This window comes from Halyomorpha halys, unplaced genomic scaffold (assembly GCF_000696795.3).
Source record: "Halyomorpha halys isolate HHAL.00 unplaced genomic scaffold, Hhal_1.1 Scaffold11.1, whole genome shotgun sequence".
Lineage (NCBI taxonomy): Eukaryota > Metazoa > Arthropoda > Insecta > Hemiptera > Pentatomidae > Halyomorpha > Halyomorpha halys.
Window position 1 is genome coordinate 327,636 of NW_027111958.1, and position 14,185 is coordinate 341,820.

A 14,185-nucleotide genomic window follows, 5' to 3' on the forward strand; every position below is an offset into this window, starting at 1 on the left:
ACGATGACGATGACGATGACGATGACGATGACGATGACGATGACGATGACGATGACGATGACGATGACGATGACGATGACGATGACGATGACGATAATAATAATGAAGACCTAACGAATCCAAAGGTTCGATGCCGATACCGGTAGTATCCTCCTCCCATCCTCTACACGGATGATACCTCAGCCAATCCTAACACTATCCTCACCATGTATACCGACGACATATGCGTACTCGTATTTAATAATTAACCTTTAATTTCATCCGAAATCCCATAACGACCCTCACCTTAAATCTTCGTCGTAAGCCTACCGACTTAACTACAGTATAATTTAATAATATTGCTCTTAACCCTGTAGAACAGATCCTCTACCTTGAACAGCCTCTTAAAAATCAACAAACTTGAAATTCACACACAAGAATGAAAACACACAACGGTCTAAACTTCCAATCCATTACAAAAGACTGATCTACATGACTACAATAAGGCCTAGCTGGGTATATGGAGTTGGGCTTTAGGGCTCCACTAAACCTTCAAATTCCTCTTGTAATCAATCGTTAAAATAAAAATACTTCGTAAAATCCATAATTCGCCTTACTTTTTCATAAATAAATCATCCATAAAGACCTTAATGTTCCAAATGTAACCGATCTAGCCCGAACCAGATATCAATCCTTCCATTATAAACTCCCTAACCAACCAAGCCCACTAGTTTCTAACCTTGCTTCTTCTTCCATTCCTGTCAATCTTACGAGGCGTTTGAAAAGAAGTTGGCTTCGAGACCTTCTAATCTAGAAATATTACTAGAGTGCTACCAATATGGATAGTTTTTATACACGCCTGTATCATACCATTATGATCTTACATCAAATTTACTTAATGTGTTTTTGTGTAAATACAGTTGAAATATTAAAAAAAAATACGGATTTTTTAAAAAACTTTATATTACTTCTGCCATTTAATATAATCACTTATTGATCAATTACATCTTTTTTATTATTTATTTAATGTAATTTACAGCTGTACAAAATAATACAATAGGTAAATATGTTGTATGTTTCATATACACTTGAAATACTTGGGAAGGAACCACCCATTGGTGGTACTTTAAACATTAATTTAAATTAGAACGTCCCATCTTCTTTTCAGACGCCTCGAAGGATTATCAGGGATTGTTAAGGATGAGATATTAAGAATTCATGAGTTAGGATGGTAAAGGAATTTGGAATGAAAAGACGCATATCTGTTTTGGGTCAAATCTGCAAGGAATGGAATGTTAAGGTCTGTGAATGAGTTTATTTGTAACGTAATAAGGAGCATCAAGGATTTTACGTAGGATTGTAACGATGGGATGTGAGAGGAATTGATGGCATGGTGGAGCCCCAGAGCTCAATTCCGTATGTCCAAATTGGTCTGATTATCGTAGTGCATACTAATTTTTTGTAGTGAATGGGAAGTTTAGAGCGTTTGTCAAGTAAGTGTTGTAGCAATCGAAATCTACGAGCAGTTTCTTGTCGTTTCAGTCTTGTTACATATTTTTAAAACTAGATATAAACCACTACAGCTCATGGACGATCAGGGATGCAGCACATTGTAAGGAAATACGGTCATTAGACCAATGATTGTGCAAGAAGGTAAGTTGTTCAGAAGCATGCTCGGCAGCCAGATTTTTACCCATTTAAAGGTACCTACTTTATGAGGCTGGGTGAACCCCGGAGGACGTATTATTTTAACATTTGCAAGTTTTAAATAATTTTATGTTTCACTATATTCTATTGGTGAAGCCTCCCTTTTTTAAATATTGGTGGGTTTTTAAAAATACTTTCATAATCTAAGGTGCCGATATTATGTTGTAAAGACTTGAGATAACATGCTGAGGTTGAGGTTACCAAATCGGTCGATATTTTCGGTATAATTAGCCAACCCGCACTGGGTTGTAAATTACTAATAAACAGGTGATTGTGGGGTTTGTTGACATTTGCAATATGTTTGGAGTCGAGCAGTTATTGCTTGGGTAAATATTGTCTTAACGGCAGTTTTGGGCCCTGGCTTTGAAATTGTTCATGTAAATAGATATTTTGTTGTTGGACCGATAGTTTCCATTAATTTGTGTTAACTGAGTGGTATTGCTTTGTTGACAACTGAAAGCTTACTCGGGTCCATTTGATTTATTAACAATATTGAGAGTTTTAAAAAAAAGGTTGAAATTCCTTGAAAAAGAAAAAAAAATACATTTCAAACCTATTTTAGCATAACCTTCTACATAACCTACTAACCTTCGCGGCAGGTACTTTTTTCTAATATTTTCTCCTCTATAGTAAGACCTATAGATGTAGTGGGTAGCTCATGGCTAAGGCAATGGACTACTAACTCCAAGGACCAGGATTCGAATCCGGCTGAGCATATACATTTTACTGTAACCGTAGTGTCAGCCCTGTGAGTTCAAGAGCCCTCCGAGGTTCTCCCAGCCTCATTATGTGGGTACCCTTAATTGGGTAAAAATCTGACGGTCGAGAGTGAGTCTGATCACACCACCTCCTTGCACAACCGCTGGTCTAGTAACATAACTTCCAAAACGTACTGCACCCCCCTTCATAGTTTGTAGCGGTATAGCTTTAATTATTTATATATTTAGTGATGCTTTGCTTAAACATCCATGTGTTTATATTGTTACAAATTCTCACCACTTATCTACTTCCTCCGCATTTTGATAAACAAAAATTAAATACTTATACATCAAAATAGCTTTTTCATTCATTTTGCTCTTAGAAAGCTTTGACATGAATTTCAGAATTTTCCTACATCAAATCAAAAATGTATATGTTACGGGTAACCTACGGCAACCGAAAGATTGAATTGGTGGGGGGCTGGCATAATGTACCCAATAATAGCACCACATGCGGCCAACAGTCAAAACTCACCTCCTCCAGTGCTCTCTGTGGTGAGCAGAAGTAACACAGGCTGATGAGAGAGCCATTTTGCTTTGAAACCAGCAGTCAATTCTTCTTTGTTCACTCATCAGCAAAATCTACCATGAGTGAGTAGATTTACTGGAGTGGTTCTCAGTAGCAGAGGAAAGAGAGAATGCGGGGAGAAGAAAGAAAGCATGGAGTAAGTCCACCCACTTCAATATTGTTAACCTCCACATCATCATCAACCACCTCATTATATCTGCAATTTTTCATAGCCCAGTTATTCAAAATTAATTAAACCTTTTTAACCATAAATGTTTTATTTCGGCAACCACCTGTAACTTAGACTTTATTTTATTTTCATTCAATCATTTTTCAATTATATAGCTCACTTAAAATCCAACCAGCCAACCAATAGAGAACGCGTGCCTGGCATTGAGTTGAAGGCGTAATTCAGCAGCAGAATATAAAAAAAGTCCAAAATCTCCTGCAGATTAACCTACTTTTACGGCACCAAATAGCATTTTTTTCGTAAGGCTCCACAGACCTTCTGTAAAATGGGGTCATATTCCATTTCCACAGCACACTTTTTCAAAAATCTAAAGAAAATTCTAAAGCAATCGATTCCACATAAACTATTTTTTTTTTCGTTTGGCTCTACAGATCTTGTAGATCTTTGACTGCCCGAACCAGACTTCTCAATGCCAATCTCGGATCACTGCCTTCCATTTTGCTGCATGTAGATCTGTTGCACCTTTGTCGATTCTGTCTATCCATCAGGTTTTTGGACTCCAAAGTGGTCTCTTGCTAAAAATACTGACATAAATTGCTGTGTAGAGGCGTCCTGATGGATTGCTTCGAACCACATATCTCATCCACCTTAAACTCCTTGCCTTCATCATGAGCTATTGACTAAACTGTCTGTGCAAGCATGTGGTAAGACTCTGCCAACTATACTGGCATTCATTGTTACATAGATTTTGCTGCCGTATATCAGAGCTGACTTTATCGTTCAGAGCTGCATTGTACATCCTTACCTTCAGGGTTTTTTGACATTGCAGTTTCTTTCTTTGACAGAGAGAACAAGGCTCTGTTCACACTTGTTATACACTGGTCTATTTCAGTTCGTTAATCATTTATCAATGTTATCGTCCAGGTGTTTGAAACTGTCTACTTTCGGAAACGATTTGCCATCTACGCAGGCCAAACCTTTCAAAGACTATAGTGAATTCTAGACGAAAAGAAATTTCAATATACTATCAATTAATTAGCACTGCTTCTCAAAATTTCTGTTTGACTTAAAACGAATAAACAAGAATTTGTCAATAGTTAATTTCATCTATGTTAATGAAACTGTTTAAAATATTTTTTGTATGTATTTCAAATTAATTAATTCCTAGTGGTTTCATCAACAAGAAACTTAGCAGAGGGCGCTATTTTTTTTTATCATTGATTTCTACAATTTCCCTAATTCTCTTGTTGATATCGTCTTAAAAAAATGTTTAATAAACTTGTGGGGTCCATCAATGATTTGTTTTACTTTACCAAAATAATGTTTTTACGTATGTCTATGAAAATTATGTGCTTAATGACGCTTGGCTAAATTAGAAAAAATTGTTAATTTCTATCTGGATTGAATCCTGAGCCAGATCCAGATATTCAATTTATGCATATCCTGATGGTCAATATATTTTTTTCTGAATGAAGCGTACTTGGGAATGAAATTAAAAAGGAAAATGCCTCGTTACGACAATTATATTTTTGGACGCTTTATTATGCAGATTTATCATCCCCTACAATAACGTTAAAAAAAACATAAAATGTTATTAATTTTATTATTAATTTACACAATTTTGATCCTTTTTACTCTTAACCTTTTAGTCTTTAATAACTCTCCAACGTTTCGGCCCTCAGACCATTCTAAAGGATACAACCATCAATATTGATGCCTTGTTTTTTAAAATATTAATTTGCAGGCTAATTGCCCTTGTCACATATAACTTTTTTTATATCCTAAATTTAAAAATCCTTTTTTCACAAACAACTTCTCTTCTTTCACTTATATTTCTCATTAAAATAAATTAAATTAATCATTGATAAACATAAGTGAAAGAAGAGAAGTTGTTTGTAAAAAAGGGTGTTTAAATTTAGGATATATAAAAAAAAAATTATATGTGACAAGGGCAATTAGCCTGCAAATTGTTATTTAATTTTAAAAAACAAAGCATCAATATTGATGATTGTATCGTTTAGAATGGTCTGAGGGCCGAAACGTTGGAGAGTTATTAAAGAATAAAGGTTGAGAGTAAAGAGGATCAAAATAGTTTAAAATGATAATAAAATAATAATAATATTATTTTTTTTATATCTTTATTCCAATTATTTAAAACTGTATATTATATAATACATACAATAATAATAAATATCACTTGGAGGGAGTTACAACAACTCCAGTTATATTATCCACCAGTGGTCAAGTACCAAAATCACAGTGGCAGACGTGAATGGTATGGGAGTGTTGAGAGACACAGCACGAAAGGTTGTGCGAAAGGTTTTAAATATTTGTAAAGAGAAAATAAATAAACAAAGTAAAGTTTATTTAAATAAACAAACAAAATATGAAGGTGGTTTGACTTCAAGTTCCCCCACCTCAGATATTCAACCCGCAATAGCGAGAAAAACCGAATAATAATAATAATAAAAAGATGATATTTTTAGTTAAATTTTAAACATTTCTAGTGAATTTAATTTATATATAATAATACTCATTTATTTTTCTTAAAATGAATAACTTTCAAACGAGACAATTCACACTGACCTACCCATTCCGACTGTAAAAAAACAAAACAAATTCAAATGTCTTACAAACTTTTTCACGACACAGTATATTGACATTTCAATAAATTTGTACGAAAGAAAATAACATCCTTGGCGTAACTCAGCGTTGGCTGAAGAGGAGTTGGACGAGGGACCTCTTAGTGTAATAAAATAATTTAGTTACCGCCAGGAGGATGCACCAGTGGGTACTATCTCCCTTATATAAATAAAAAATTGTAAAGATTAATAAAAAAAATAAAACAACTTGTTGATTAGTGGTGACTTGAATTACGAAGTACATTACTTTTTACAGGCACATCTTTTTCTTTTTTTTTGTTCTTCTTGTTTTTACTTTAATATCATTATTGAAATTAAAAACTGCATATTACATAATACATTTAGTAAATATAATCTTAGTTAAAATGCAGTGTTACTGGCATGTAAAGCAACAACCCATTGGTAGCACCCTAATGACATTTAACATTAGCAAGTCACGTGGCCATCTTCTTTTCAGGCCCATCTGAGGATTGGCAGGAATGGAAGAGGAAGCAAGGTTAGAAACTAATGGGTTTGAGTAGTTAGGGAGTTTGTAATGGAAGGAATGATAACTGATTCGGGCTAGATCGGTTACATATGGAACATTAAGGTCTTTATGGATGATTTTATTTGTGACAAAGTAAGGAGCATTGAGGATTTTACGAACGATTTTTGATTGCAAGGATTGGATACGAGAGGAATTCGAAGGTTTAGTCAAGCCCCAAAGCTCAACTCTGTATGTCCAGATAGGCCTTATTATTGTCATGTAGATCAGACTTCTGCAATGAATTGGAAGTTTAGACCGTTTGCCTAATAAGTGCTCTAGCCGTAACCGACGTGCAGTTTCCTGTCTTTTCAGTCTTGTGTGAGGATTCCAGGTTAATCGTTTGTCCAGATGTAGTCCAAGGTAGCGGATCTGTTCAACAAGGGTAAGAGTAACATTATGAATGAATAAAATTATAAATGAAACTGTAGGGCAGTCAGAAGGTATACGACGAAGGGGAAAGGTGATTTGATGAGATTTATAATTTAAAGGTTAAGTGGATCTAAAGCTCAAAACCGTATGTCCACATAGGCTTTATTATTGTCATGTAGATCAGTCTTGTGTGAGGATTCCAAATTAGTCGTATGCCCAAAATACTAGAATTTTAAAAAGATATAGATAAATATTTATACAAAAGACCACTAATGTTCAATTATTGATGATCAGAGAACGTAGTGGACCGTAGTCGATACTCTCAACCTCCATTGGCTAAAAATACCAATCTCACAAAGCTTCATCAAGGCCTAAATCTCAAAATGAGGCTTAGCACACTGATTGAATTAGCCTCATAGCCCCCCCCCCTCCTCGTACGTTTGCTAATCAATCTAGCCGTGATTACTTTCAGAGTTTCGTTCAATATCAAGCGAATCTTTACACGCCCATTTCAACCACCCAGTCTGACCAAGTAATGATGCTAATGTACACAAATGATTGATCATTCGTTATTTTCAAATAAACATTTTTACTTTCACGTACTAAAATATTAAATATTTAGTAAATGGATTTAGTAAATTTCCAATTCTAGTTTTAGATACTCGTTTTGAAGTTCCTCGAGTCCAAATAACACGTCCCGCAAAATGGTCAGTGTGTGTCTGTAGGCAGCCTAATCGAACTTGCATGCACTGAAATTACATATGCCTGGGGTGTGACTGCAACTTTTTCGACGAAGTCGACTGACCAGAAGTACCACTTTATTTTATTTTTATTTATATATTTTATTGATTTAAAGAATTACATCCAATATGGTAGGGCCAGATGGCAACATCAATCTGTAATTATAACAATTTAGACTATTAGGGCGATATAGAGGCTATATGAGTACAATATGAATTATTCTGAAGTGATACAACTAATTTAAATAACAACTACAAAAATAAAAACAAAATAATAATTATTAAAAAAATTAAATTTAAATTAATTATAAATATAACTGAAAGGATTTTAAACTGCATAATAATAATAAAGCTGCAAATTTAAAATTAATTATAAATGAATATAATAATGAGAATAAAACAGGATAATACAGAATATGATAAAAATATATCTATTACGAAGCACACAAATACATTGCTAATTCTAATTGTAAAATAATAAATAAATTATGTGGAGATAAGATAAAATACAGGGAGATATGGTCATTTGCTGAATCAGAATCAATTATTTGGAATCATAGAAGAAATAAAGTACCCAGTTCATTTTTTTTTTTTTTTTAAAGAATCGATTTTTCATATTTCTTAATTTTTTTTCAAAATAGGGCTCTTGATTTGGATTAATCTCAGTACATATATCTACAATTGAATAGTCTTTAATATCAACTAGGTTTTATCCTCATTAACTCGGAAAAGTGTGGCCTTGAGCATTCTCCTCATATTAGGAAATAAACGTTAATATTTTTCTAGTATTTCATCTGTTTTGTTTATACTTCAGTCTACCTTCCGTTAACCCTTTGATGTTGTTATTGCCACTTGTTTATGTCACTCCCTCTATCACCTTCCTACCTATACTCTATTCAGTTTTGCTCTGGCCTCATCGCCATGGTAAGATATTTCTTTTATCAGTACACTCCTGACATATCTTTTTTTTTCTCACTTGAGCATTTTGTCCACCTGGACGCCTCCTGCGTTTCTTTATTTAAATCATGAGCCAAAGCAAGAATGGAGCACCTTTGCTGACCCAGGTAGCATCAACAACAGCCAAGGAGCTCCAACAGTTTCAAAGCAGTATGATCAGACGCATACTGCGAAATTGTTCACTACAAAGAGCAAAGACGCTTATCACGAAGTAGCTTATCAAAATAATTTTTAGCCTCCAGTACTGCACGAACCCACTATTCAGGACTTTGACACTGACTGAACCATTGTAGCCGGAAGAATACCTGAATTAAAGTGATCAAATGTCATCGTGTGGTGGACGTTGTCTCGTCTTCTCTAACTTCTACATACCTTCTCACTATTCGCTCCTTTCTCACTGTCATATTACTTAAAGTATACCACAATGGTTCCTATTCATCCCTCGTCTTTCAGTCCGCTGGTGTTCCTCAGGGTAGTATCCTCAGTCCCATCCTCTATACAATCTATACAGCTGACATTCCAACCAATCCTAACACTATCCTCACCACGTATGCCGATAACACATGTGTGCTGGCTGTTAATAATAATCCTTTAATTGCATCCCAAACTCTTCAATCCCATATCACAATCCTCGAAGATTGGTGTCGTAATTGGAGGATAAAATAAATCCAAACAAATCCCATCAAATAACCTTTACTACCCTACGTCGTAAACCTACCGACTGCCCTACAGTATACTTCAATAATGTTGCCCTTACCCCTATAGGACAGATCCGCTACCTTGGACTACATCTGGACAAACAAATAACCTGGAATCCTCACACAAGACTGAAAAGACAGGAAACTGCACGTCGATTTCGACTATTACAGCACTTACTAGGCAAACGACTCAAACTTCCAGTTCATAACAAAGACTGTTTTACTTGACAATTCTAAGGCCTATCTGGACATACGGCGTTGATCTTTGGAGATCCACTAAACCTTCGAATTCCTCTCGTATCTTTACAATCCAAAATCCTTCGTAAAATGCTAAATGCTCCCTACTTTGTCACAAATAAAATCATCCACAAAGACCTTAATGTTCCATTTTTAACTGATCTAGCCCAAACCAGATATATATCCTTCCATTATAAACTCCTTAACCACTCAAACACATTAGTTTCTAAATCTTGCTTCCTATTTTAACTTCCGAGGCGCCTGGAAAGAAAATGTTTTTAGAGTGCTACCAATGGGTAGTTTCTCTACATGCTTGTACTATACCATTATGATTTCCTCAAATTTACTAGATGTATTTTATGTACAGTTGTAATAATCAACAAATAAATAAAAATAAATTTTTAAAAAAACAGATCAAAAGTCGGAAAATCTGTAAGTATAAAAAAAATCTGAAAAGTATAAAAATTTAATTCCATTAAAGAACACATGTAAAGATAGAAATATAAAAAGTTATATATATAAACAAAAGACTATGTTAAAAAAAAAAATATTTTCTTACTATTTTGACCCGAGTTTATCATCATATGTGTTTGATATGTACACCATTGTAGTGATTTAACTCAACCATGGCTAGCTTGTTCACCTATAGATAAACTCCAACCTCTTCCGTATGTCAGAAATTACCCAATAGGTTGTGAGTAAAAAAAATTAAGGCTTATATTTAAGACTTATTATGCTTCAACTTTTACATCTGTTTTATTTAAATACCATTTTTATGCACTTACATGAACTTTTCATAATATTTATATTTTTATTTTAGCCCTGATGAAGACTTGCTGTATAAGTCAAAACAGTAAAAATTTAAATAAATTAAATATTTTCTTCACGCGGCCCAATTCATCTTTTTTTCTTATCTATTTTGAATTCTCATCTAAGTAACAATAAGTATGACAAACCTCTCCTAAAATAGTAAGGGACCAAATTTAGGTTTAATCCTGCTAAAAGGAATCCGTACAATGAAGAGATTTGCTTTCATGGTAATAGCTGGAAGAGAGATCCCTGTCAGGAACACAGCTGGCTTAGCGAGGAGTTTGCACGCTTTACTAATGCCAATTTATAACTTCTGTCCTAAAATTTAAATATATTTGTCAAACAAATATTGTTTTAAAAAAATATTTTATTGAAATTTACAACTGTATATTATATAATACATTCAGTAGATTTGTTTTTAGTTAAAATGGCGTGTAGAGAAACTACCCATTGGTAGCGCCCTGCCATCCTCTTGAACATACCGCTCCATCTTTTCTTTTGACGTCCTCTTCTTCTTTGAAGGTCGTATGGAGTCCATTCTGTGGCAATGTTTGTCCATCTGTCATCTTCGCATCGAAGGAGATGCCCTGCCCATTTCCATTTTCACAATCTTGTCATCTTAAATGTGTCAGTGAGTCTTTCTGGATTCAAGCATTTTTTATTCGATCTCTTTCCCCAACATTCACAATGCTTCTTCCAATATAATTTCGAATAGAAATGGTGGTTAAATAATAGTTTCCTGTCTAAAGTGACTCCTAAGTATTTAAATGTTGTAGTGAAAGGGACAGAGGTAACATTTTAATTCATGGTACATGAAAATATAAACAGATCCCATTTTTGAAGTATTTTAGTATTTCGTGAGTACTCTTATCCCATTCACTATTTTTTGAATACGGTTTGAAGAAGTGTAAATTGCTATATCACCGGCAAAAAGGTTTACATCAATCTTATCTTAAATCTTGGGTGTCCCTAACACAGTCCTAACAACATGCGCTGATGACACATGTATACTTTAGGTAAACAACGACCCAACTAATGCATCACAAACACTACAGGCACACATAACATCTATTGAAGAATGCTGTAAAAACTGGAGAATCCAAATAAATCCTGACAAATCTCATCAGATCACCTTTACTCTCCGTCGTAAACCTGTACCCTCCTGTCCTACAGTATCCTTTCTAAATACACCACTAATGCCTGTTGAACAGATTCGATACTTAGGACTCCATCTTGGCAAGAGACTTACTTGGAATCCACACACAAGACTGAAAGGACAAGAAACTGCTCGTAGATTAGATTGCTACAACACTTACTTGACAAACGCTCTAAACTTCCCATTCACCACAAAAAATTAGTATACACTACAATAATCAGACCAATTTGGACATATGGAATTGAGTTCTGGGGCTCCACCAAACCATCAAATTCTTCCCGCATCCAATCTTGATAATCCAAAATCCTACGTAAAATCCTTGATGCTCCTTATTACGTCACAAATAAACTCATTCACAAAGACCTTAACACTTAACACTTAACATCCCATTCGTTGCAGATTTGACCCAAAACAGATATGCGTCTTTTCATTCCAAACTCCTTAACCATCCTAACCCATTAATTCTTAATCTTTCATCCTTAACAATCCCTGATAATCCTCCGAGGCGTCTGAAAAGAAGATGGCCACGGGACCTTCTAATTTAAATTAATGTTTGAAGTACCACTAATGGGTGGTTCCTTCCCAAGATTTTCAAGTGTATATGAATCATACTACATATTTACCAATTGTATTATTTTGTACAGTTGTAAATTACATTAAATAAATAATTTTAAAAAAATCTTGGGTGATCATTTATGAATAGTATGTAATTATTTAATATTTAGTATATAAACACATACGAATATACACTATATTACATTATAAATAATATAAATGTTTTAAATATAAATAATAATGAGAAAATGTTCATCTGAATTTTTATTTATTTTTTTTTTAATTATTATTGATATTTAAAACTGTATGAAAAATATACAGAATAAATTTGATGTTACTTATGCAAACAGACTTGTGAAGAATATATCCATTGATAGTCGCAAATGCAACAGAGAGCCGGAAACACCAGCACATGTGCTGGCAAAATGCCCCAACTCCCTCTTCATAACACGCCGACATCATAGAGTGAAATACGAGTTAATGAAGCTCCTAAAAGAAAGAGATTTTACCTGCTTTGACGAAGTCTACTGCGTAAATACGGATGGATCCACAAGATATGCGGATATTGTTGCTTTTCTTAAGAAGGGGAAGACGGCAATCATTCTGGATCCCACCGTGAGATATGAAAATAACGACCTTGACCAGGCAAATAAGGTAGATAGGGAAAAGAAGGAAATCTACGATAAATGTATCCCTTTCCTCAAGGAGAAGTTCCGTGAGGGCTTCGGAGAACGAGACTTCAACGTGAGAGGCCTCTGGTTCGGAGCCCGTGGAACGATTCCCAGCACAATTAGGAGCTCGGGGTCGATTTCCAGGAAGAGGCTAGGATGACAGAGAATATAATACTTGACTCCCTGGGAATCATACACCACCACATGCATGGAAATTAATGAGTAGGGGAGTTTTTCCAGAGGAGGAATGGCATGCATGCATCGCATATATTATTTGTTGTTTTATTTATTGCTTTATTACTTTATTATTTTTAATATTATAATATTTGTTGATCAAATGAAATAAAGGTTGTTAAATAGAAGAGAAAGAAAAGAAAAAAGGAATAAATCGAAAAACATGTAGTTAGTTTGTAGACTGGTATTAATTGTAAAAGAAAACTGTGGGAAAAAAAAAATAGTTTTCTTTGTATTTTATTATACCATGTAAAAATATGTAATTTATATATGACCAGTCACGGATTGATCAGTATGCTGTGTAATGTAGCAACCCGATGTATTTGGGCAGCATGATTAAATAAATTATTTCTTTCTCTTCTCCTTCTCAATTACATAGACACTTAAGAGGATTTATCTGAATTTAAAAATCAAAGGATCTTACATAAAGAAAATAATACTTAAAAAATAAAAAAAAAAGTCATAAGGAGACATTGATAAAGAAAATATAATGGAAGTTGTTGGTAATAATAGTTAAGTAAGTCCCTTTTTTTCTGTAATCTGCATTGAAAGAAACTTTTTCATGTTGAATAAAAGGTTTTATAATTCAAAAGGATTCTAAAAATAACTGGTATTCTTATATTAAAAGTAGTCTGCTTTTAAAAGATAAAGGGTCCTTAAAGCTAAAAGAAATGTTACTAACAACGGTCTGGCTTTAAATAAATGTTAAAACTTAGTATTTTTCCTATCATTACACGTCAGAGAGCAACTGTTGATTAGTAAATGATTCCTAGAATTATTAGAATTTTTTTTTGTACTTCCGAGTTAAAGTACATGTTCATTTATACAAATTTATAATTTCACAGATTTTTATATGCAGTAATAAAATTATTTTTTATTTATTAAATAAATCAATTGGTATCCTTTATTAGTCTCAACACTATTTATTATATTAATTGTCCAACGTTTCGGCCAAATCGGTCATCCTCAAGGACAATTTTCAAATATAAATTTTCACCTCATATCAAAAATTTAAAAATGTTTTGCAAGCTATTCCGCCCACGTCATTAAGTCAAAAACACCCTATCATTTTCAAACTTCAATAATTTAAATAAATAAAGACCATTCTCAAGAGATTGAAAAAAAAAATTATTTTTTATTATTTATTTTATTTTATTAAAGAGAATTAATACAACCTACCGCAAATTAAGGTAGTGGCATTGAGTATTAGTGTTCAAATACTCATCACACAATAAATACAGAAGTAGAAGAAAAAAAAGTGCAAATAATAACAAGTATTCACTGAGTTAAAAAAAAATATTTAATTTGTAATAATATTAATAATAAAGAAATATATAAATAAAAGATAATACTATCCTGATTTCAATAAATAACAACATAATAAAATAAAACTTTTTTTTTAAAATACTTTTTATTTATACCGTCCCATCTCTCTATTACCGATCATG